Raw genomic sequence first — 22,451 nt, forward strand, 5'->3', positions numbered from 1 at the left:
AGGGGATGGTCCATCCCAATATGGACAGAGCATCAACTGACTCCCACCACACCAGAGTTTTGTTAAAGGAAAACTGGCCAAAAGGGTGGAGGCATGTAGCAACAATAGGCTTCTCTAGACAGGAGGGAGCTGGCACATGCAGGCACAGTGGGAGAGATTGGCAGAGCATCATCAGCACCTGAACCTGGTCCCTTATTTGGAGTTTGCTATTGTGAGATGCCCCTCTGACCTTGTCTTTGACTCTGTCTTTCAGTGTCCTCCTTGACGTCTCCCTGGCCATGTAGAAAATTCCAACCTGCTGATCCTTGTGCACTTCATTTTTACTGTCTACAACTTTGATGCTGTCTCTGGTCTGCTGTCCTTTCAGTACATCAAAGACATAGCATCGCCTATGAGCTAGACTTTATTAAATATATTTTATTTGATGCCATTTTAGAAAGCAGAAATTCATTTGGATCTCTCTTTTGTGGAGTTGTTATTATTAAACTATACATTGTATTTGTTCAGTGTGTTCTTGGAAATAACTTGCCATTGTGTAGAGGGCTAAGGACAATGGATGCTGACATAAAGTGATGCTTGATTTTTAGCTCTCAAACTTTTATTTGTGAATAGGAAATCATTATCTCTTGAGAACTAATTACGAACAAAAATCTGGCCTCACACCCTTAAACTTCTGCAAGTTTGGAAACTGGTCCAACAACAACAACCACAGCTGTCTTTTCAGTAGACCAAGCACTGCACTACTGTCATTGCATTGTTTCCTTGAGGACAAAGATAACCCTGTGAACTTCATCTCTCAGGTTCCTCCATCAACCGTAGATAGCCTTTGGATCATTCGTTAATGTTCCTTACCACCCTTATGAATTTGTACAGCAGCTGCTCTTTGGACTCAGAGGCCTGAGTGCACACACAACTGCTGATACTGTGTGTTATACAGATGGCACTGAAACACATACAACAATTATTTGAAAAATGAGTTAAGAAAACCTAATCCCTATTTTATTTGAAAATGAGATGAAGGAGAGTTTGGTCATTTTTAACTGATTCGCACACAAGGTGCTTACAGATCTACAAATGTAAGAGCTTTGTGCTTTTTTTCAAATGTAATATTACGATTATAAATGAAATGCAATCGGGCACACATGGAAAACATCCATTATACTACTGAAAACATTAGGGCCCTGTCTTGCCGATCTAAAACGCATGGTCACTAGCGATAAGCTTAAATACATTTAGGGGTGTGTCCAGACCACATTCAGGGTGGTTTTGTTAGGGGGCTTGGCGCAAAAATGAGGTTCTTATGTTTCTTAATCAGTTATGGGTGTGTTTTGGGCATAACATCCTTTAAATCAATAAAAATGACATCTGTCATTCCCTTTAACAGCAAGCAGCATAACTTTCAACAGCGCATCGGTATTTTGGTAGTCAGTGGCGCATTTGAAGGAATACACTTGCTCGTGAGATTGTATGAAACAGGTATACCACTAAACCATGCTTGACTAAAACCTGTTTGTGATTAGCAAAGTACAGTTATTATTATACTATACAGTTAATTACTTCACTATTGACTAACAAGGGGTTACCATCGAAAAAAGCAACCCTTACCCCAGTAATGCTCTACTGACTGACTAAAAAACCTATGGACATTTATCCTGCCGAGGAATTGCTGCTTACACCTCGTGACAGTGCGTCTTCAGCTGTGCTTCATATGCGCCTTTCGCTAGAGACTACTTTTTTATAGTGTAAGACAGGTAAAAGCTTTATGTCGGGATGAGAATAAGCTTTACACCGGATTTCTGATTGTCAAAATAGGGCCCTAAGTCTACTAGGTAGCTGGCTGCTGACTTCTCTAACCATATCCATTTAGAAACACTAGTTCAGCTGTTTGCACAAAAGAAGTCAAGGAGGTGTTGAGCCATAGGCATCTGAGTCTTACATTATCACTTGACTTGGGGTCAAGAAAACTGTCAAGACATGTTTACACACCAAAGAAAGTGTGAAGCCACAGTCAAGGTTCTGATAATGTGAGTGTGATGGCCTAAGAGTGAGAGCGATTTTTCTTCACCCACTGAGACATTTGAGGTCACAGGATACGCAACCTCTATTCTCCCAAATCCTTATTTAGATAGCTGTGGGATGTTAGACATGCCATTCCATCTCTTGTGTGACCCTTATGAGGATCAGTCAGCTGCCAAGAGTCCTTGAGCCATCACCACTACTGGTTGGGAGGTCATCACAACATCTTCCCTTGGAGGATTGATATCATTGGCATGAGAGGACTTGCTGTGGCAGGTGGCTACACAGACTCCCGTGACACCCTGCTCCAGCCCACTGGGATTAGATGTCTGGACTCTGAATGCATCATATAGTTTCCTTAAAGCAGCACTAAAGAAGATTTGCTCTCAGGGTCTCCCTAGTTGAGCAGTTCAATAATAAACAAGCTCAATATGTGTCAAAGTATGAGCATATCTGGCCATGGAGACTCTTAGGTATCTGTTGCTAAGAAGTGACTTTCAAGACTTAGTGCTGTCTAGTTTACCATGCACAGGCATGTTTCCTTCCCTTTGTCCTTGAGTACAAAGATAAACCTGTGAAATTCTTGCTAAATGTCAATGAGACAAATATTTAAATCCAATCTGCAACAGATGGTTTTGCACATCAAGGCATAGATGCATTTTTATTCTCCCTTTTATTCTTCTCGGCTTGTATAAAACCAGAATAGGGTTACATAATGGCATGCCATGGTCAATCTGAAGTTAAGAAAAAGTTTAAAGATCACAGCACTCCTCTGTCCATCACCTCCCACAGACATGGAGATGGGTATGGGTCTTCTCTGACCTGCCTCCATCCTGAGTGGATGTGTGTTTGTGTGTTGAGCTGTCTTGTGAAGTTAAGCACAACAGGTGTTACCTTGTGATCTTACAGAGTCTCAGTGGAGCAGTGCCAACAGACTCCTCCTCTGTGACCAGAGCCAGAGCATTCATTTCAGTACACAGGCATTTCAGTGTAGGATCAACCTAAGACAAGCACAAGGATGTGGAAAGATGTTATTGTTTTTACCCTGTACCCAGTGTTGGGAGTAATGAGTTACAAAAGTAATGTAATTACTGTAATATATTGCTGTTTCCGGTAACGCGGTAATGTAAGGCATTTCAAAAAAAAAATTGGGTAATATTTACTCGGTACAAACTTCAGTAACGCGCGTTACAATGCATTTTAACCCAAAGTCAAGCGCTTGTTTTGTTTTGATACATATTCACAAACACCACCGTGAGAACAACAGACGAGAAAAAATCCGCGCAAAATAGTAGAACGTATCTCCTGATACTGGTTGAAGATGACTGTGGCTGCAGCAGACTCAAAGTCGGACTCTATTTGAGGGATGGACATAAGCCTACGGTCATTATTTTTAGCTTGTCAGAGACAAGGATATGAAGAACATAATAGTTAGTGCACTTTGTGTGCGAAACCGAAAGATCTCACTATGCCTCGCGAAATAGCACAAGTCATTTAATGAAACATCTAAAGTGGTGCCACACTAATCTTTTTTATTCTTGATAAAACACAAACTATGTTCTTCTAGTGCATGACGGCTTTGAGCTGTGAACTTGAATTAAAGAGAATAAAGGGATAGAAATGCAGAAAAAGATTGTGTAGCCTGGCAGTGCCACCGCTCCCACCACGCGCATCACGCACTTTGGGTTCTCTCAATCTCCACCACGTAGTAGGCCTACTAGTAGAATGGAATTGGTGGGTCTTCAATAATTCGTTTCCCAAGCATTTAGGCTACATGAAGCACATGATATGCCAAGTCGACAAAAAATCCATTCAGATAGCTAGGTGGATACCAGGCTCATAATTCACTTTTATTTGCAAAACGAAATGTGAAGCAACATGTCATTGCATACTTTCCAAAGCAATAAAGGCTGCTTAAAACAACTTAACATTGTGCATATTATTGTTAATATTGTGCTATCAATGTAACTCAACAAACAAGGCTTGTAAACAAGAGCTGGCAAAAGGGCATTATGAGAACGTAAAGATCAATGCTCTTAAAGTGACCGTGCACCATTTATAAGAAAACAGCATTTCTTCAGAAATTAATGTTAAAAAACACACAGTAATGGTCTGTATAATAGGCCTTTTATTTTACTTTAGGTGTTTGAGTTACCATTTAAATGTCACTCACTCAAAGCCACTCACTTAGGCCACCGAAATGGCCAGTAGGCCACCATCTTGACATGTCTTTATTAAGCTTTGATTTACAATAGGCTCTCTATTGAGCAGGCCTAGGCCTTAAAGTTACAGTATTTATATCACAATTTACCAGACTTTGACCTTTTGTCGGTTTTTAACAAAATTTTGACTATGATTGTTCCTTGTTTTGCATCATGAGCACTGCGCCTATTGCATTCTTACTGTATGTTGTTAGCCTTAAGCCTAGCTCAGTCATTATGCTATACCACATCTCCCTCCATTGGAAGAGCAATGAGCTGCATTGAGCGTAATAAACTGCATTTAGAATGGCAAATCCATATTTCTAGATATTTTGGTGAAAGTAACTTAAAAGTAATGCAATAGTAGTGTAATGCCTTACAATTCAGAGACAGTAATATTATAATGTAACAAATTACTTTGAAATGACAGTAATAAGTAATGTATAGTACATTACGATTTTGAAGTAACTTGCCCAACACTGCCTGTACCAGATGGGTTCCCTTAATTTCCGGCCAGTGTAGTAGAAGTAGTGATAAAAAAATCACCTTAAATCATTAAAAATGCCTTAACTTACTATGTTTTTATACTGTTTTTAAATAATATTTTCTCTATTTCTATTTTTGTCATGCAGAAGAACCTTGTGGATGAGACTTTTTACAGCTTTGACAGCAAAACGGAAAGAGCCCAAATGGAAAATATCTCTGGTCCTTGAGGTGGACCCTCACAGTTCAGTGCCAATACAACAGGAGATCTCAAGGTGTAAAAGTAAGCATACTTTACTATGTTGAGTGTATCCTGTGATATAGAATTGTGATATCTTGATTTGACTTTGTTAATGATGTAATTTGTTTTATATTTATAGATTATGTCTTCAGTGTTTTCAAAATAGTATAACTATTTCTAAAGACCTTTCAACCTTTTATCACTTCAGTAGAGTTAGGATATCTCCTAACATTGTGATAGTTACTCCCAAGCAGACTTGGGATCCCCTTAAAATTGTGATATTTACACTACTGTGACAATTACTCCAAGTAAAGTATATAATTTCATGTAAAACTATTATGCTTGAATCAGTGGTTCAGTGTGAAAGATATACAGGGTAACACTTTATTTTAATGTGTCGCTGTTACAGTGTACCTACCTAATTAGGTACAGTGGTACAACCTGTGTAACAACATGTACTATCAGGTACTATCATTGTACTTGCATTATGTATTTGTGGGTACCTACATATAGTTGTTACATTGTAATACTGAGTGCTTTTACAAAACTTTGCCAATTTGCCTAAATTTTCATCAGAGGCAAAGAGCTGACCTAAGACCTGCTGGATGGGGTAAATCGGGTCATGATAGATTTGATATCTGGTCATGATAGATTTGATATACAAAGCATGCTTAGCTCCAGTCAAGGCCTCATTGTCTTCAGTGTACATGTAACAGCTGTGCTGCTACAACCTTGTTACTCTTTGATACAGTGGAATAAACTGGAACAGGTCTTGTCTTGGAACAGGTCTACTAATTCACATGTACTGTGTGGTGTAACAGCAGACACGTTTCAACACATCAATTACAGGATGCATATCATTGACAGGATGTATATATGTAGATGTAAGTACTTAACTGGTACACTTTATTTTTATGGGTTTATTCCACTGTATCAAAAGAGTAATAAATGTGTACCAACACAGTTGATACATGTACTACAGTATGTAGGGTAATGGCAGACATGTTCCAAGACACCAATGACACAACATACATGTAATATGTAATTGTAAGTACTTAACTGGTACACTTCATTTTAATGGGTTTATGCCACTGTATCAAAGAGCAATAAGTGTGTACCAACACAGTTGATATATGTACTATGTAGTGAATTAGTAGACTTGTTCCAAGACATCGAAGACATAACATACATGTCATATATACATGTAAGTAATTAACTGGTACACTTAATAGGTTTATTCCACTGTATCAAAGAGTAACAAGGTTGTAGCAGCACAGCTGTTACATGTACACTGAAGACAATGAGGCCTTGACTGGAGCTAAGAATGCTTTGTATATCAGATCTATCATGACCAGATTTACCCCATCCAGCAGGTCTCAGGTCAGCTCTTTGCCTCTGATGAAAATTTAGGCAAATTGGCAAAGTTTTGTAAAAGCACTCAGTATTACAATGTAACAATTATATGTAGGTACCCACAAATACATAATGCAAGTACAATGATAGTACCTGATAGTACATGTTGTTACACAGGTTGTACCACTGTACCTAATTAGGTAGCTACACTGTAACAGCGACACATTAAAATAAAGTGTTACCCAAGACTGCAATAGAACAGATTGATGAATTGATTATGATTTATCTATCTATGATAATACATCAGTAGTTCAGGTATTTCAGGGGTTGTCTACCAGTTGTCTGCACTGCAGTGCTCTGGTGGTCTGTGAAGGCATTGCAGGTGGTCCCTGACCATGTGTCCAACACTGCAGCTTTGCTGTGTGCAGGACATCACTATATGCACCTCACACCCCATAACAGTGGTCTGCAGGTTGCTTCTTACTCATGATGGCAGTTGAAAACACTTTTTTAAAATGTTATTTAATTTGGGACACTTGCACAGTTGAGTAGCTTAAGTTAGTGTTAACTGACATAAATTAATGAACCTCAAAATATTTTCAAAGAAGCAGGAGGGGGATCAAGTTTGGTTGATGTTAAGTGGCTGCAGCTTCAAGCTGGAAGAGATAATGTTTGGGGTTGATTGTTTCTTTGCCACTTGTTCCCGGTGAATGTAGTACTTTGTGCTGATTAAGTGCCATTTCAAGTCATGTACCTGTTTCAAGTCATCTGCCTAACCCTGTTAATCTGCTGGATGGGCGTATCAAATACTGCTGATTTGGTCCAAGCAGGCATGACTGTCAGTTTAATGGTGTTCATTATGGGCCAATTCTATTCATAGCATCATAAGAGAAGAAAGCCTCAGTTTAGTTTTTCCCCTTCTTCTATGTAGGCCTGTTATGAATGTATAGGTGGGGTCCTTGATGAATGTTACATGCAAGTATCTCATGAACATACAAACAACAGAAACACTTTTTAAGTAGTGAAAACTAAGACACAGCAAACAAGAACTTTTCAGACATGTCCATCATGAGAGCTTCACTCTTCATCGTGTCCTTTCTGTGATACAGCAAAAAAATATTGTCAGCAATACTGTATGTGACTAAATATTGGCAAGGGTCAAATGAACTACTATTAATCTATCAGCCACTTTCACATTTTACCAGCATTTGGTAAATTACATTTTTTGAACCCTGATGATTATGAATGATTTTAAACACTATTTGAGAGCCTAGTACTGCTAAACACTGCAAGTATAGTACAATGTATTATAATAATATACTGTATAACATATACCATATAATGATATACGGTATATCATTGTCATAACCAGTATATATATATATAACCAGTATATATATATATATATATATATATATATATATATATATATATATATATATGTTATGACAATGATATTTATGTGTTTATATTCAGTACAGTGGCAACTGTTGCTCTCACCTTGCCACCTGCATCACGGCTCTTGGCTCTCATCTTGTTGACCTGAGACTCAGCTATATCAGCTCTCTCCTCAGCCTCATCCAATTCATGCTGCAGCTTGCGGAACTTGCCCAGGTTGCTATTGGCCTGCTCTTTCTGACATGTGCACACAAATGAAGTGTATTTAGTTTATTGTTTATGTGCATGTTCGCAGGTAATGGATTAAAATGCGTTGAAAATGGATAAAACAAGGAAGAAAAGAAAAAGAAATTAATGAAATGAAAATGTTCACTTACAGCCTCCTCTGCTGCTCTCTTGTAGGACTTGACCTTCAGCTGCAGTTTGTCCAGCAGATCCTGAAGACGATGCAGATTCTTCTTGTCTTCCTCAGTCTACAGATGGGAGAGGTGGGTGAATTTTGTGTTAGCACTTAGCATTGTGTATTATAAATACAAAGTATTTTTGGTATGATATAATTCAGGGTTGGGTAAAATTTTTCTCCAGAGGGCCATAGAGTGTAGTTGTCACTACCGTTATTTAGTATGTATTTGATTAACATTTTTGCATGTTCTGGTTCTTTACCTTCATATAGCAATCAAATTAAAATGCAGCCTCAACTTTTAGCTTATTTACCATGCAGTCATTTTTCATTTTTATGTAGCCTGTATCACAGCTATGTGCAGTGTATCACAGCATGCTTTGCATTGAAATGTCAGTTAAGTTGTATTTGAGGATATCAATACGTTCTTGGGGAATTGGGGAATCTAACACTAATCACAAAACACTTTTTTCTTACACATCTATTTAAATGTCACTGATTGTTTTTCATAGACCTCTGAAGTTTGCCTACAAAAAAGAACCAAAATGGCCATCTTTGCCCATAATAGAGAATGGAGATCCAGTTGTTAATTGAAGCTAACTACCTATGGCAAGTTCCATTGCAAGTTAGCTCTGGGGTAGCAAAAATGTGTGCCGCCTTCACGTACCGGAGATCACAGTATCCACTCGAAGGCAGAGGACAAAAGTGTGTTCAGGAAAACGTCTGCATTTCAGACTTTTTCATCCCCGCGAGAGTTTAAAAGATGCAATAATTCAAAATCCCCGTGTTATTTTCCTATAGGAAAAATCGCCAGATACCGGATGTCAAAGATGGCTGCTTTTTTGTAGGCGAACTTCAGAGGTCTATTGCAAGCCATGTGCTATCGTTAAACCTGTCATTTAGGATAGTGAAGAATAGAAATGTTTATTTAGCATGATTTCAATCGTACAGTAGACCTCTGTCGGATTGAAGTTTAGCAATAGGTTGCATTTGCATACTTGCATACAGAATACAGTGTCACAGGGTATTGTTTTGGGGTTTTTCCCTGAAGGTGCCCTGGGGATTAAAATAGTGTGTGAGCTGGGTCCATGTTTTGCCCATGTCTGATACCTGATAGGTAAGCTCCTTGATGCGGCGCTCATATTTACGGATTCCTTTTACAGAATCACCGGCCTTCCGTTGCTCCATTTCCACCTCACTTTCCAGCTCTCTCACCTAAATGTTGACAATTAAAGCAAATCTTTAACAAATGGTGATATATCTACCTGTAATTATATTTAATTGAGCACTGATTATTAGAGAAAGCTCTTTAGCAAAAACGCAGCATTTACCCTGGACTCCAATTTCTGGATCTGCTTCTTGCCACCCTTCATGGCGATTTGTTCAGCTTCATCCAGAGGTGCTGCAGGTCCTTGATGGTCTGTTCCATGTTCTTCTTCATGCGCTCCAGGTGAGAACTGGTGTCCTGCTCCTTCTTCAGCTCCTCTGCCATCATGGCAGCATCAGTGATGGCCTTCTTGGCCTTTTCCTCAGCATTCCTGCACTCCTGCACAGCCTCCTCTACTTCATTCTGCAGCTGGGATGTATCACCCTCCAGCTTCTTCTTCTGGTTCAGCAGGCTGGTGTTCTATGTTGGAAAACAGAAATGTTCTGTGAAATGATCTGTGTCATATTATGAATAAATCTGAAAAAAAAAACTATATGTAAGATTTTACCTGAGAGTGCAGCAGCTGCACTCTCTCACTGACGTCCAGCAGCTCCTGTTCAGCCAGTTTCCGGCCTCTCTCAGTCTGCTCCACCAGGGACCTCAGCTCATCCAATTCAGCCTGCAGCAGATTGTTGCGTCTCTCCACAATAGCAATGTTCTCTTTGAGATCATCGTTACCACGTAGAGCGTCATCCAGTTGCAGTTGAGCATCCTGCAATGTACACATTTTAGAAATGTAAACATTTATTTTCTAGATTGCTAACATACAGCCTAATCTTGTTTCAATTAACTTTATTAACTGTTGTTTGAGTTTATTCAGCTAGCAATCCAAAAAGCTTGTTAACCTGAAGCAGAAATAAAAGACTGCACTTTTCAGATATGATTGTTGCATATGGTGTACTCTACTATTTAGATTTTTTAAAGAAACCTTTGATTAGCTGCACAAGTTTTTGAATGGAGAAGATGGAAAAATATATGAGGGAAATCTTTAGCAGGGAATGGGCAAAAAGTGATCCGCCCATCTAGATCTTCTTTCAGGGAGATCTAGTCTGGAACACCATAGATCATAACCGTTTCCCTCAGTCAAGAAAAATGTCAGGCCAGTCAGCTACGAGAGGGGAAGACAAAACCGAAACGTATTGTGATAAACAGAAGCAGCAACACCTACAAACATAAAAAAAAATGCAGTTGGAGAAATACAGAAATGTATTTACAGCAAAGGTAGACCCACATACATTGTTTCCTAACTGTCGAACAATGTTCTGTTTCCTAAAAGGCGAAAGTGATCTTTTGACACTCAATAGGAGCTCTGAGCTGCATTGTTTTACCTTCAAATGTCCATGGAGACCCTTGAGCTGCTTCTGGGCCTCAGATGCCTGCCTGTTGGCCTGGCTGAGCTGGATCTCCATCTCATTGAGGTCTCCCTCCATCTTCTTCTTCAGCCTGAGAGCCTCATTCCTGCTGCGAGTCTCAGACTCCAGGGAGCTCTGCAGGGTATCCACCACTCTCTGCTGGTTCCTCTTGGCCTGCTCCATCTCCTCATCCTTCTCAGTAAGTTTACGCTCAATGTCAGCTTTCACCTGATTGAACTCCAGCTGAGCTCCAGCTGAGCTCTGAGGATCTTACCCTCTTCATGTTCAAGGGAACCCTGTAGAGGAACATTATATAATCTACTTAGTTATATATTTCTGTAAACACAAGCACCCTATGCTATCTACGAATAAGGGAAACTCATTTTCTGATTTTGATCTTTAGAAATGTACCTCAGCTTCCTCTAGGGCAGTCTGGATCTCTGCCTTCTCTTGTTCAAGTGTCTTCCTGACCTTCTCAAGCTCATGAATGCTCTTTCCAGTCTCACCAAGTTGCTCGGTGAGATCAGAAATTTCCTCTGGAAAGCAGACCAAGATGTTAGTTGTATGAATTCAATTTAACAATCATATATGTTTTGTCTATTGAAAGGATCAAACAGACCTTGAAGATTTTTGTTCTCCCTTTTCATGGTCTCAAGGTGATCCAAAGATTCCTCATAGGAGTTCTTGAGTTTGAAGAGCTCAGTGCCAAGAGATCTGGACTCTTTCTGGGAGCTCTCCAGCTCAGTCTGGGACTCCTCATACTTCTGCTTCCACTCAGCCAAGACCTGTTAAAGCGAAAATCTTTAAGTGTATGTTTGAAAACCGTGTTAAGGCAGATTGGCAATGGTGTTTTGACCATTTGTTTTCTTACCTTATTAAAGTTCCTTTGTCTCTTGTCTAGAGCAGCAGCAGCAGCATTGGATCTCTCCACATCTACCATGAGATCTTCAATCTCATTCTGCAGTCTATGCTTAGTTTTCTCCAGGGAGTAGCATTTGGCATTGACAGCCTCCACAGCTTCCTCTGCATCTTGCAGACGCTGAGCAAGTTTTTTCCTGAGGAAAAATAAATTGAAAGTGAGTGATAAATGTACATGCCCAATTATTGATTTTAAACCATTCCTACAGTCAGTTCAGGGGTCCTCACTTGGCATCTTCCAGCTCTTCAGTCCTCTGGATGGCATCAGTTTCGTACTTGGTTCTCCACTCAGAGTTGGCCTTGGAGAGACTGCGCTGTAGCTCAGCCTTGACCTCCTGCTCCTCCTCATACTGCTCCCTCAGGAGGTCAGAGTCGTGGCGAGCAGACTGCACTGCATGGGCTAGTGCATTCTTGGCCTCTGGATAGGATCAGACACAAGTCCATTAGATATGTCATGGCTGTAGAGTAAAAATTGAAAGACTTTTCTGCAAGTCAGTTATGAATACCTTCACTTCCTCCTCAAGTTGCCTTTTGAGATCCTCAATCTGTTGTGTGTAGGACTGTTTGCCTCTTGTCAGTTGAGAAACAAGTGAGTCTTTCTCTTCCAGTTGTCTTGTAAGCTCACCTTGATGAACAGAATATTAATTTGTCAATGATAATGCTTCTTTTCTTCTTTTTTATGTATCAAATGACTAGTTCATACGGGAAACTCTGCTGGGAGTGACGCTGCTAATTGGTCGTGATGTTAACCAATCAGTCTCGTTTCTATTGCCGGGGTATTTTATATATCCGCGGTCCGATGTCAGACTCACAAAGTCATGAGATGACAGCTCTATATTGCTTCCTCCTCCCCAGCTCCACCTGTCTAGATCTGCTTAGGATAGGGGGGTCTTTTTGATTCCGACCTATGCTTGTTATATGTTCTCACGCAGCAGCATTCTTCGGCAAAAATTGTATTACTCCTTCAGCTTCTTTTATACAGCTCTGCAGCAGCAGTATCTTGAGCAGATCTAGGCCTCCATGACCAAGCATACCTTGTACTTACTTACATCAATAAATGCATTCACTTTCTATCTGTGAGTTTCTCGTCTGAAATTAATAAGTTGTTTTACCATTTTGACTTACCATTTTCAGTTTGAAGCTTGGCTTTCTGCATGGTGAAGTCATTGATAGAGCGCTGGCCTTCCTCAGCCTTTGTTCTGTATTCACTCATCTGGTCCTCCATTGTTCTGCACATCTTCTCCAAGTTTGTCTGACAAAATAATACAGAATGTTGTTCTCATGTACTATTACTAAACTGTTGTCAGTATAGAAAATTCAGTGGCTCCCACTGTACAGGTTCTTACTTCAGCCATTTTGTACAAACCTTTGTCTTGGCGACTTGCTCCATGTTGGAGACAACATCGTCCAACTCCAGACGGAGCTCACTCTTCTCCTTCTCAAGCTTTTGTTTCACTCTCTGAAGGTTGTCAATCTGCTCCCCAAGGTCAGCCACACTGTCTGCATGTTTCTTCCTCAATGTGGACGCAGTAGCCTCATGTTGCAGAGTGGACTCTTCGAGGTCTCTGCGCAGCTTCTGGAACTCAGCCTCCCTCTTCTTGTTCATCTCAATCTGGGCAGCAGTGGCACCTCCAGCCTCCTCCAGCCTCTCACTGATCTCCTCCAGCTCTCTGGCCAGGTCTGCCCTCTGCTTCTCTACTTTGGCTCGGGCAGCTCTCTCAGCCTCCAGCTCTTCCTCCAGCTCCTCAATGCGAGCCTAAGGAAAGTAAAATAGTAAGAATTATTATGACCGCCGCGCAGCGAAGCGGCGGTTATATAGGTTTAGTCAGATTTTTTTTTTTTTTTTTTTTCTTTTTCACATGCCCAAATTTCCGTCAATGTGTCCCGGGACACTGAAAGACCGGGGTACATGAAACTTGGTGGGCATGTAACCCCACATGGATAGCATGGAACCATCGTTTTTCGTTTTGATCTGTAGCCCCCCCGCTGGACTGGACCCCCCGAAAGGAGGGTAGGGCAGACACAGTTTTCTGTGAATATCTCGAAAACCGTAGGGTTTAGGAGGACCATTTTTTTTTGTATGTTGATCTCAAGGGGCCATGTCAACCCATTCCATAACCACTCATTTCATGTATAGCGCCACCTAGTTAAACACAAAAAAGTAAAAATGAGGTGTTGTAATTGAAGGTATCTGTGACCTAACATAGTCAAAACTGCACGAAATTGGAAGTGTAGGATCATTATGACACCCTCTGTATGCACGCCAAATTTTGTGGAATTCCGTTCATGGAGGGCCACACAATAAATGAATTTATGTTACTATACACCAACTGGCCTGTAGGTGGCCGGAGACAGTTTTCTGTGAATATCTCGAGAACCGTAGGGCCTAGGAGGTCCACCTTTTTTATGTATGTTGGTCTTAAGGGGGCATGTCAACCCATCCCATTACCACTTATTTCATGTATAGCGCCACCTAGGGAGGGTAGGGCAGACACAGTTCTCTGTGAATATCTTGAGAACTGTAGGGACTAGGATGACCATTTTTTTCCGTATGTTTGCCTCCAGGGGTCATGTTAACCCATTCCATGTGCACACATGTGCACAAACAGATACACACACACACACACATACATTCACAGTAATCCTACGTATGACACATACTCACACAGTAGACATATGTACGCTTGCATGCACAGGCACATACGCAGGCACACGCAGGCACACACACACACACACACCCACACACACACACACACTCACACACACTCACACCCACACATATAACATAAACATAACACAAACAATCAAGAATTTCTCAGAATTATGAACAGGCAAGATGGAGGTGGGGTTGTATAAAATTAATTTTACATGTGAAATCTATGAACTAATCATGTTTTGGTACTTGTTGTCTAGCAGATACCAGTGAGAATTGAGTGTGGATAATGCAATTTAGTGAGACAGTTAGAATCATATAGGCCTTTCAGCGTGATTTCTTTTTGTGGAAAAAATGTGCTGGACTGGGCGGCGGTCATATTTTGTACCGCTCTGCGGTACATCTAGTTTTAACTTTTTTTGTGAGAAATATACATTTATATTTTTCAACATTTTTTTTATGTTTTCTTTCCTGTTGATTTTTATTTTTCATTTACCTGCAGCTCCTTCAGTTTCTTCTGGAGCTGGGCAGCCATAGCTTGTTCATCTTCAATCTTGCTATTAAGTTGACTAATTTCAAAGTCTTTCCTGTGTTGAAACAGGCCAGTGAATATGACAATGGAATATATCTTTTCTCAGTATAATTATTATTTATTATGATGAGTGTCAGATTAGTGCACATACTTCTTCAGTCGCTCCTCAAGTTGCTGTTTGTCATTTTCCAAATCCATAAGTCCTTCCTGGGTCACCCTCAAGCTTCCTCTTAGCCCTCTCAAGATCCATCCTGAGTTTCTTTTCCTGTTCCAGGGACCCTTCCAGCTATTTAGGATGAAAAGGAATTGTGTAAGTGTCTTAACTCATTTCATGAAGTGAGACATATGTACCTGTTTGTATTGCCTACATCATCAACTTGCTGTTCCAGCTTGGTTTTGGCCTTAGTCAGAGTGTTGACTTTGTCTTCCTCACTCTGAAGGTCATCCAGCATTTGCTGGTGAGCCTCCTGCAGTGCTTTCTTCTCCTTGGTCAGCTTGGCAATGATTTCATCAAGAGCTGCCATCTCCTCAGTCAGGTTTTTAACCTAAAAGTAAAGTAGACCATTGACAAATGGTTACTTTATTACAGTACTTGACTTGACTACTTGAACCTTTTCCTTGGTGATTAGTACAATGTTCAGTTGTGCTTACCTTATTCTCAGTGGCATGTTTCTCTTTCTCAACTTCATCAATGTCCTTCTTGAGTTCAGAGCACTCATCCTCCAACTTCCTCTTCTTTGCAGTCAGCTCTGAATTCATCTCCTCTTCATCTTCCAGTCTCTCAGTCAGCTCCTTGGATTTGGCCTCGAGCTGAATCTTGTTCTTGATCAGACCTTCACATCGCTCCTCAGCATCACACAGATTGTCTTGCTCCTAGGATGAAGAAAATATTGTGCATTGATAGATTGAAGCTACAAATAAAAGTAGATATTACTGCTATATCTGACATATTACATGTGCTTTTGAATGTTAGTTACATTTACATTGGTACATCCTCAATGCAATTTGTCCTTCAATGACTCATAGATAGTTTCTGGTTATATCGTAGAATATACTCACAGTCTGGCATTGATGTTGGAGGTCATTCTTCTCTTGGAGAACAGAGACCATTTTCTCCTCCAGCTCTTTTCTACGGGCCTCAGATTTTGCATAGGCCTCCTTCAGCTTCAGGAATTCTTCCTTCATGTTGGCCATTTCTTTCTCAGCCTCAGCAGATTTCAGCAGAGGCTTGATCTTGAAGAACATCTTCATCCAGGGCCAATTCTTGACCCCCATGAATGCACGGACGTTCCACTGGATCACCAGTAGTGAGTCCCTATAATGTAATTAGTGCTTATATTGTTTTTTTCTCTGATGCTTCTTTTTAAGAGTATTTAACAACACAGTGAATCTGCCATTTCAAGTACTATCAAGTCAAATCATACTATCAAATCAAAAGTTTCACAAATTTGAAGACAGGTTTTATTTTCATGATGTGGAACACGATACCATTCTATGTTAAGAGACATGAAAACATATTATACATTCAAATCCGATCTAAAGAGGTGCATCTGGCCTGTTAACATCTGTCCATGGATAACAGATGCAAAATAGCTGTTTTGGCTAATTTTGGCGCATTTACATTATTATGTTCATTAATGTGCAAATAAATAAACCTCAAATAAATAAATTAAATAAAAAAATGTGGTATGTTTTTTTAATTAATATTGTAATGTAGAATAAGACAATATTAAAATAAATTTAAAACATATGTCTATTAGCATAATGTTGCCAAAATTGTATTGGTGTATTGATGTACAACTGCATGAGCACCTAGTATCACTGCTATTCTATGCCCTTTTTATTATTTTTAGAGGTTACTCTCACCTGCGTTCTACAATTTTCTGGAACTCAATCCTGGCAAGAAGTCCACGACTTCTAGCCTGGATACCAGTGATGATGAGAGCAAGACGGTCGTCTCTCATCTCCTCAAGGACACCCAGGAGACCAGCTTTGAAGAACACCTGATAAGAGTCAAAACAGGTAACGTATAACAGTCTATTATACATACAATTATAGCTGAAATCCTCATCTACCAAAACATATGACATACCGGAGTCTACCTGCCAATACAAGATCTTAGTTGAAACCCCTTAATACCTTAGTGTGCCCAAGCCTGTACTGCTCATGGTCAATGTCCAAGGAGCCCAGCAGTTTCTCTGCTGCCTTCTTGTTGTCAATGAACTGGCCCTCAGGAATGGCATTGGGGTTCAGGATACGGTATCTAAAATTCAAGAAATATCATTGTTGTATTGTTGTATTGCTAATTCGGCATGGCATCTACCTTAAAGGAACCATACTGTATGTAAGAAATGTATTTCAATTAATCATAAAATGGCCCTGATATGTCACTAGACATTAAGAAATCATGTTCATTTCAAATACTTATATCACTGACAACAGTAGTCCGGCCAGGATATTGTCATTTAAAAAGTGAAGTTGCAGCCCTCAACTGATGTTTATGTTGTGTTTTGTCATGTCATGTTGTTTTTTGGCCTGATGTGCCACCCTCCACCTATCTACTAATCACAAAGTCAGTAGTGTTTCGGCATCCGGGTTGGCAACCTCGAGTCAGGTGGAGGGGGAGGAGGTACACGGCTCTACAGTCATTTGAAAGTGATTGCAGTACCAGTTTTGGCCAGAATCTTACAGGTTCTTTTAAAGGAGAATCATTGCATTTTTAGGGAAAATGTGCCATATTGAGTTAGCTGTTATGTTTTTCTTCTGACCAATGCTGCCACTTCCGGTCAAGTTTGTTCTAGTTGATTGTCGAAAACAACACACATGTCAGTAAAAGCAATAAAAGCAATGGGCAATAAATGTTATACCTGAACTAACTACAGCAGTATTGTTGGTTACTATGTTTCTATTTAACAACAAGGAAATAATCCATGCATAGATAGACCAGTGTCTATTGAGATGAGAGCGTCTGCATGTGTGACGATTGTTGCCGGAAGTACCACCATTGTTTGGAAGAAAGACAGGGGTATGTGACAGATGGCATTGACACTAGTATTATATACTGTACTGTAGTTTCCTAATATTTACCCAGGTAAACAGGCACTAACTTTAGCTTTGAAACATCGCTATTTTACTTAGCCTGCTGTCATCCATCTAGCTAAAAGCCACCTCCGTCATATGCTACAATGCTGCCATGTTCTGAACGTCTGCATTTTACACCTTGGATGCAATGTGACAGTTCATTTAAACTTCACAACGAGTTCGGCGAATTAATATGTGTGATTAACAAGTGTGATACGGCCAAAAAAATTGATCTACTTCATAGGTGTGCAAATAACATATGGTTAATGGTCGTTCTAAATTACGTAGGACAATGGGAAATTCAACCAAGCAATGGAATAAAAATACTTCTAACAACAAAATGCTAGAATTCTCTCTTCAAAGCAATGTTGTCCCCACCTCTGTTTAAAATCTCCGGATTTCAGGATCCTGTTGGGGAAGCCCTTTCTGCAGATCCTGATGCCTTCTAGCACACCGTTACAGCGCAGCTGGTGCATGACCAGAGGATTCTCCATGGCCCCAGGAGTCTTGGTCTCGTTGGGGATGATGCAGCGAACAATTTCCTGCCAGCTTCCTGTGACAAATCAAATATTTAATTCAGTAATTACATCCCTTAACGTATCTCTGTATGAGTATTTGAGAAAGTGAAAGCAGGCCTACTCACATCAGTAGCAATCAGCTCATCAGCATCACAAATAGAGGCTACTTGTGTCTCTCCTTGGGAGATGAACGCGTAGTCATAGGGGTTGGAGGTGATCAACAACATCTCTGCAGAAAGCCAGACCACAGGTCAAATAATGCTGCTGTAACTGAGATAAGGAAACACCTTAAGTAAGCACTTATTACACAGTGACTGGAGATATACAGTATGTGCATTTCTCACCCAACAGCTCTGGTTTCCTTTGGGATAGGATCTGGTAGAAGATGTGGTAGTCTCTCTCAGCCTTGAGCTGATAAGTGACACGGGACTTCTCCAGCAGATCTGGGGAATTGAAGAGTAATTATAACTTTCAAGCCATACCTTCAGTCTTCACAGATAATCGAATTTATATGAAAGGAATACTTACAAGTCTCAATATCTGCTGAGGACAGCTTGCCACTCACACCGAAATGGATACGGATGAATTTACCCTAGCATGAGTGACACATACAAATTAAACATTGCAGTGACAGAAGAGTGGACTCTGAGTTGATAACGAGTTGAAAATCAATAGAAGACTTACAAATCGGGAGGAGTTGTCATTTCTGATGGTCTTGGCGTTACCAAAAGCCTCCAGAGCAGGGTTACACTGGATGATTTGATCTTCCAGGGTGCCCTGGGAAAACACAATATATCAACTCATCTTTCTAATGCTAGGTCTTGGAGACTAACTTTGCCCCACCCACCTAGCATCGCCGTTCGTTTTCATTTTACTAAGATACTAGTTTTGCTCCTTTCATTGTGTTTATGTTTCCCCTTAATCACAAGGACGGTGTATCAATCAGCAATGAGAGGGGATGACATTAGTTTGAAAATAGAAAGTGGCTGTGGTAAAAGGTAGTGTCAATACCTGCAACCATCAATAAATTAAGTTCGAAGAATATGCACATTTATACAGTAAAGGTAAATGCATTATTTCCTGACTGCCGATGCGATTTATTATCAGTTTGCAAAGGTTAGATGAAGTAAGAAGTAACATTTGGAATGACTTATCAATGTGATTGGTTAGGCTGGACCAATGATTTTAGTTGATGAAGTTAATGTAAAGTCTACACCCATTAGGATGATAGGGTTGGAAAAATTGCCAAATTGTGAGTACCCAGACTTTCTTCACAAAGTGAGTGAGTCTGGTGAAATTAGGTTACTTGGAGACACATCCCAAGTGGAAATGATGTCCAGCACACAGTGAGGTGATTTACCTTTTTCTCCTGAGAGGGGTCCTTCTTTCCAGGGGTTGCTGCAATGCTAGCAAAGTACTGGATGACTCTTTTGGTGTTCACAGTCTTTCCGGCACCAGATTCTCCACTGTTGATGAAAACAAAGGTTCACTCTCTCATCAACAAGGTTAGCAAGAAATTTAGAACCAAAGACTGGATTATACTCACGTGATAAGGACAGACTGGTTCTCTCTGTCTGTGTAATGCAAGCATTAAAATTAATATAAAACCAAGAAACATTTTATATTCATGAATATTTTAAAGCAGCATGATGTACAGTATTTATACCCCATGTCATCAATGTTCAACATACTGCATACCCATTTAGTGCTGCTAAGGTGGTTGCTTTAACAGAAGATCTTTACCTGATAGCATGTACTGGTAAGCATTGTCAGAGATGGAGAAGATGTGAGGAGGAGCTTCACTCCTCTTTTTGCCTCTGTAAGCAACAACAACTTCCTGATTGTACACTGGCAACCACTTGTAGGGATTGACGGTGACACAGAACAACCCAGAGTAGGTCTGTTCAAATAAACATTCAATTGATTATTACCAATATTACCAATTAATACCAGTAAAAATATGAGGCATCAGAATAAGTTTACAGTAAGAAATATATCATAAGATAAGCTTGGTCAGTTGTTTTTGCTACTATGGGATAGAACTTTATTCCTACATTATACTCACATAGATCATCCAGGCTGCATAACGCTCTTTGAGGTTAAACAGCACAGCAGGCTCATGAAGGAAGGTGAACATCGCCATGTCCTCAATTTTATCGAACTTTGGCGGGTTCTGTTGGTGGCAATCTACATCTTTTACAGTGACAGTCTGTGAGATAGAAACAAAATCAGTGTCTTTGGAGAATTCCCTCCTCTGTCTTTGTGTAGCATATTTTTATTGTTAATCTAAGCAGCTAAACTGAAATATAGTCTGAAAATAGTAAAAAAGTATGACAAAATTGCATTTACACAGTAATGGGTATGGGTACATATAGTGAGTTGTGATATTGAAAAAACATATCTATATAAAATACTAGTAATTCAGTAAATAAAACATTACTTTTCCAAACTCAGTCTCAACAGTGACTTTGTCACCATCTCTGCTCTGGACCATTCCCTTCACGTATTCAACCTCAGGGTCCACCACGAAGCAGGCCCTCTTAATGTCAAAGGGCCGAGTCTGGGCCTCCAGACGCTCCATATCCGACTTCCTCAGAAAAGGAGCCGCTGCCCCAAACTCTTCCATCAAAGCATCACCCATGGTGAAGTCTGCAATGTGAAGTACATGAACTAATTACATGTAAGTCCTGCACAGATAAAACATGAGACCTTAAGGATGAATAATACGATAATAGCAACACATATAGAGGACTAACAAAACAGAAAATAAATAAAAAAATAATTTGATCCTAAGGCTATGTTTAGACTAGGCGTCTTTTTTGAAGCTACCAGCATGAGTTTTACATTATAATCCTATGGAGTAGACCATGTTTTCAAAAAGGTTCTCACCACTTTTTAAAACACTGATGCTGGCATTTTTTTCTGCAGCACAGTGTCTTGTTAAAGTAAAAAAAAGTTCAACTTCTCAGGAAAAAATCACCCTTTTCGACAGCTGACTAATCACAAGCTGAATGATGAGACGTTCGTAACATGCAGAAATGGAAACAGTAGCAGTGAAGAAACTTGTTACGATGGACTTGGAGCATAATGAGCTATTTGACCTGATAATTAAACTGTATCACCATTACATATTAAAGGAATTATCTGGAGTAAAATGCACTTTAGATCAATTTACGTATGATTGGGAGTATATACGTTGAGTTGACATCAAAATCATGTCATTCGGATGTGTTTTCGTTCGATTTTACCGTTTTTAGTCAAAACTCGTTAGCCTGGAAGTGACCAGGGCAAGTCATTTTGCCGCTACAAAACGCTATTTTTATACCTCTTCTACAGTTCCAAACAACATTACACTTACGTGGTAGTGAGTAGAGGGTCACTAAAGCCAAACCAAAGTATCCCGAGGTCTTTATGTGGTCGGATAGAGAGTCCAGAATGAATTTCATCAAGCCAGTAGCTTTCCGGAAATGTTGCTGCTGCAGCTGGCGTCTTTAGGGGAAAGTCCGTAGGAGTCGATTGCCGAGTGTGGAGTCACACGCTCTGGAAATTCACAATTTCGTCGCCGTTTTAAAAAAAAAAAAAAAAAACATAGTCCAGTCCATACAACTTCATTTCAATTTCGAAAGAAATACTGGACTATGTTTTTTTTTTTTTAAAAACGGCAATGAAATTGTGAATTTACTCCACACTCGGCAATCGACTCCTACGGGCTTTCCCCTAAAGACGCCAGCTGCAGCAGCAACATTTCCGGAAAGCTACTGGCTTGATGAAATTCATTCTGGACTCTCTATCCGACCACATAAAGACCTCGGGATACTTTGGTTTGGCTTTAGTGACCCTCTACTCACTACCACGTAAGTGTAATGTTGTTTGGAACTGTAGAAGAGGTATAAAAATAGCGTTTTGTAGCGGCAAAATGACTTGCCCTGGTCACTTCCAGGCTAACGAGTTTTGACTAAAAACGGTAAAATCGAACGAAAACACATCCGAATGACATGATTTTGATGTCAACTCAACGTATGTACTCATAATCATCTGTAAATCGATCTCCGGATAATTCCTTTAATTTATGGATTCAAACTGGACTGGTCCCAAACT

The 22,451-nt window shown here is 40.0% G+C and overlaps 1 pseudogene; it reads right to left on the reverse strand.

Annotated features, from left to right (window-relative positions):
* Positions 1-7,371: 7,371 nt before the first annotated feature.
* Positions 7,372-20,994, reverse strand: LOC143131855 (myosin-7-like; annotated as a pseudogene).
* Between the last annotated feature and the right edge of the window lie 1,457 nt (positions 20,995-22,451).

This window comes from Alosa pseudoharengus, unplaced genomic scaffold, assembly GCF_046254945.1.
Source record: "Alosa pseudoharengus isolate Yale_2024_CS ecotype anadromous, Long Island Sound unplaced genomic scaffold, YU_APseudo_1.1 YU_APseudo_1.1_scf_18, whole genome shotgun sequence".
Classification (NCBI taxonomy): domain Eukaryota; kingdom Metazoa; phylum Chordata; class Actinopteri; order Clupeiformes; family Clupeidae; genus Alosa; species Alosa pseudoharengus.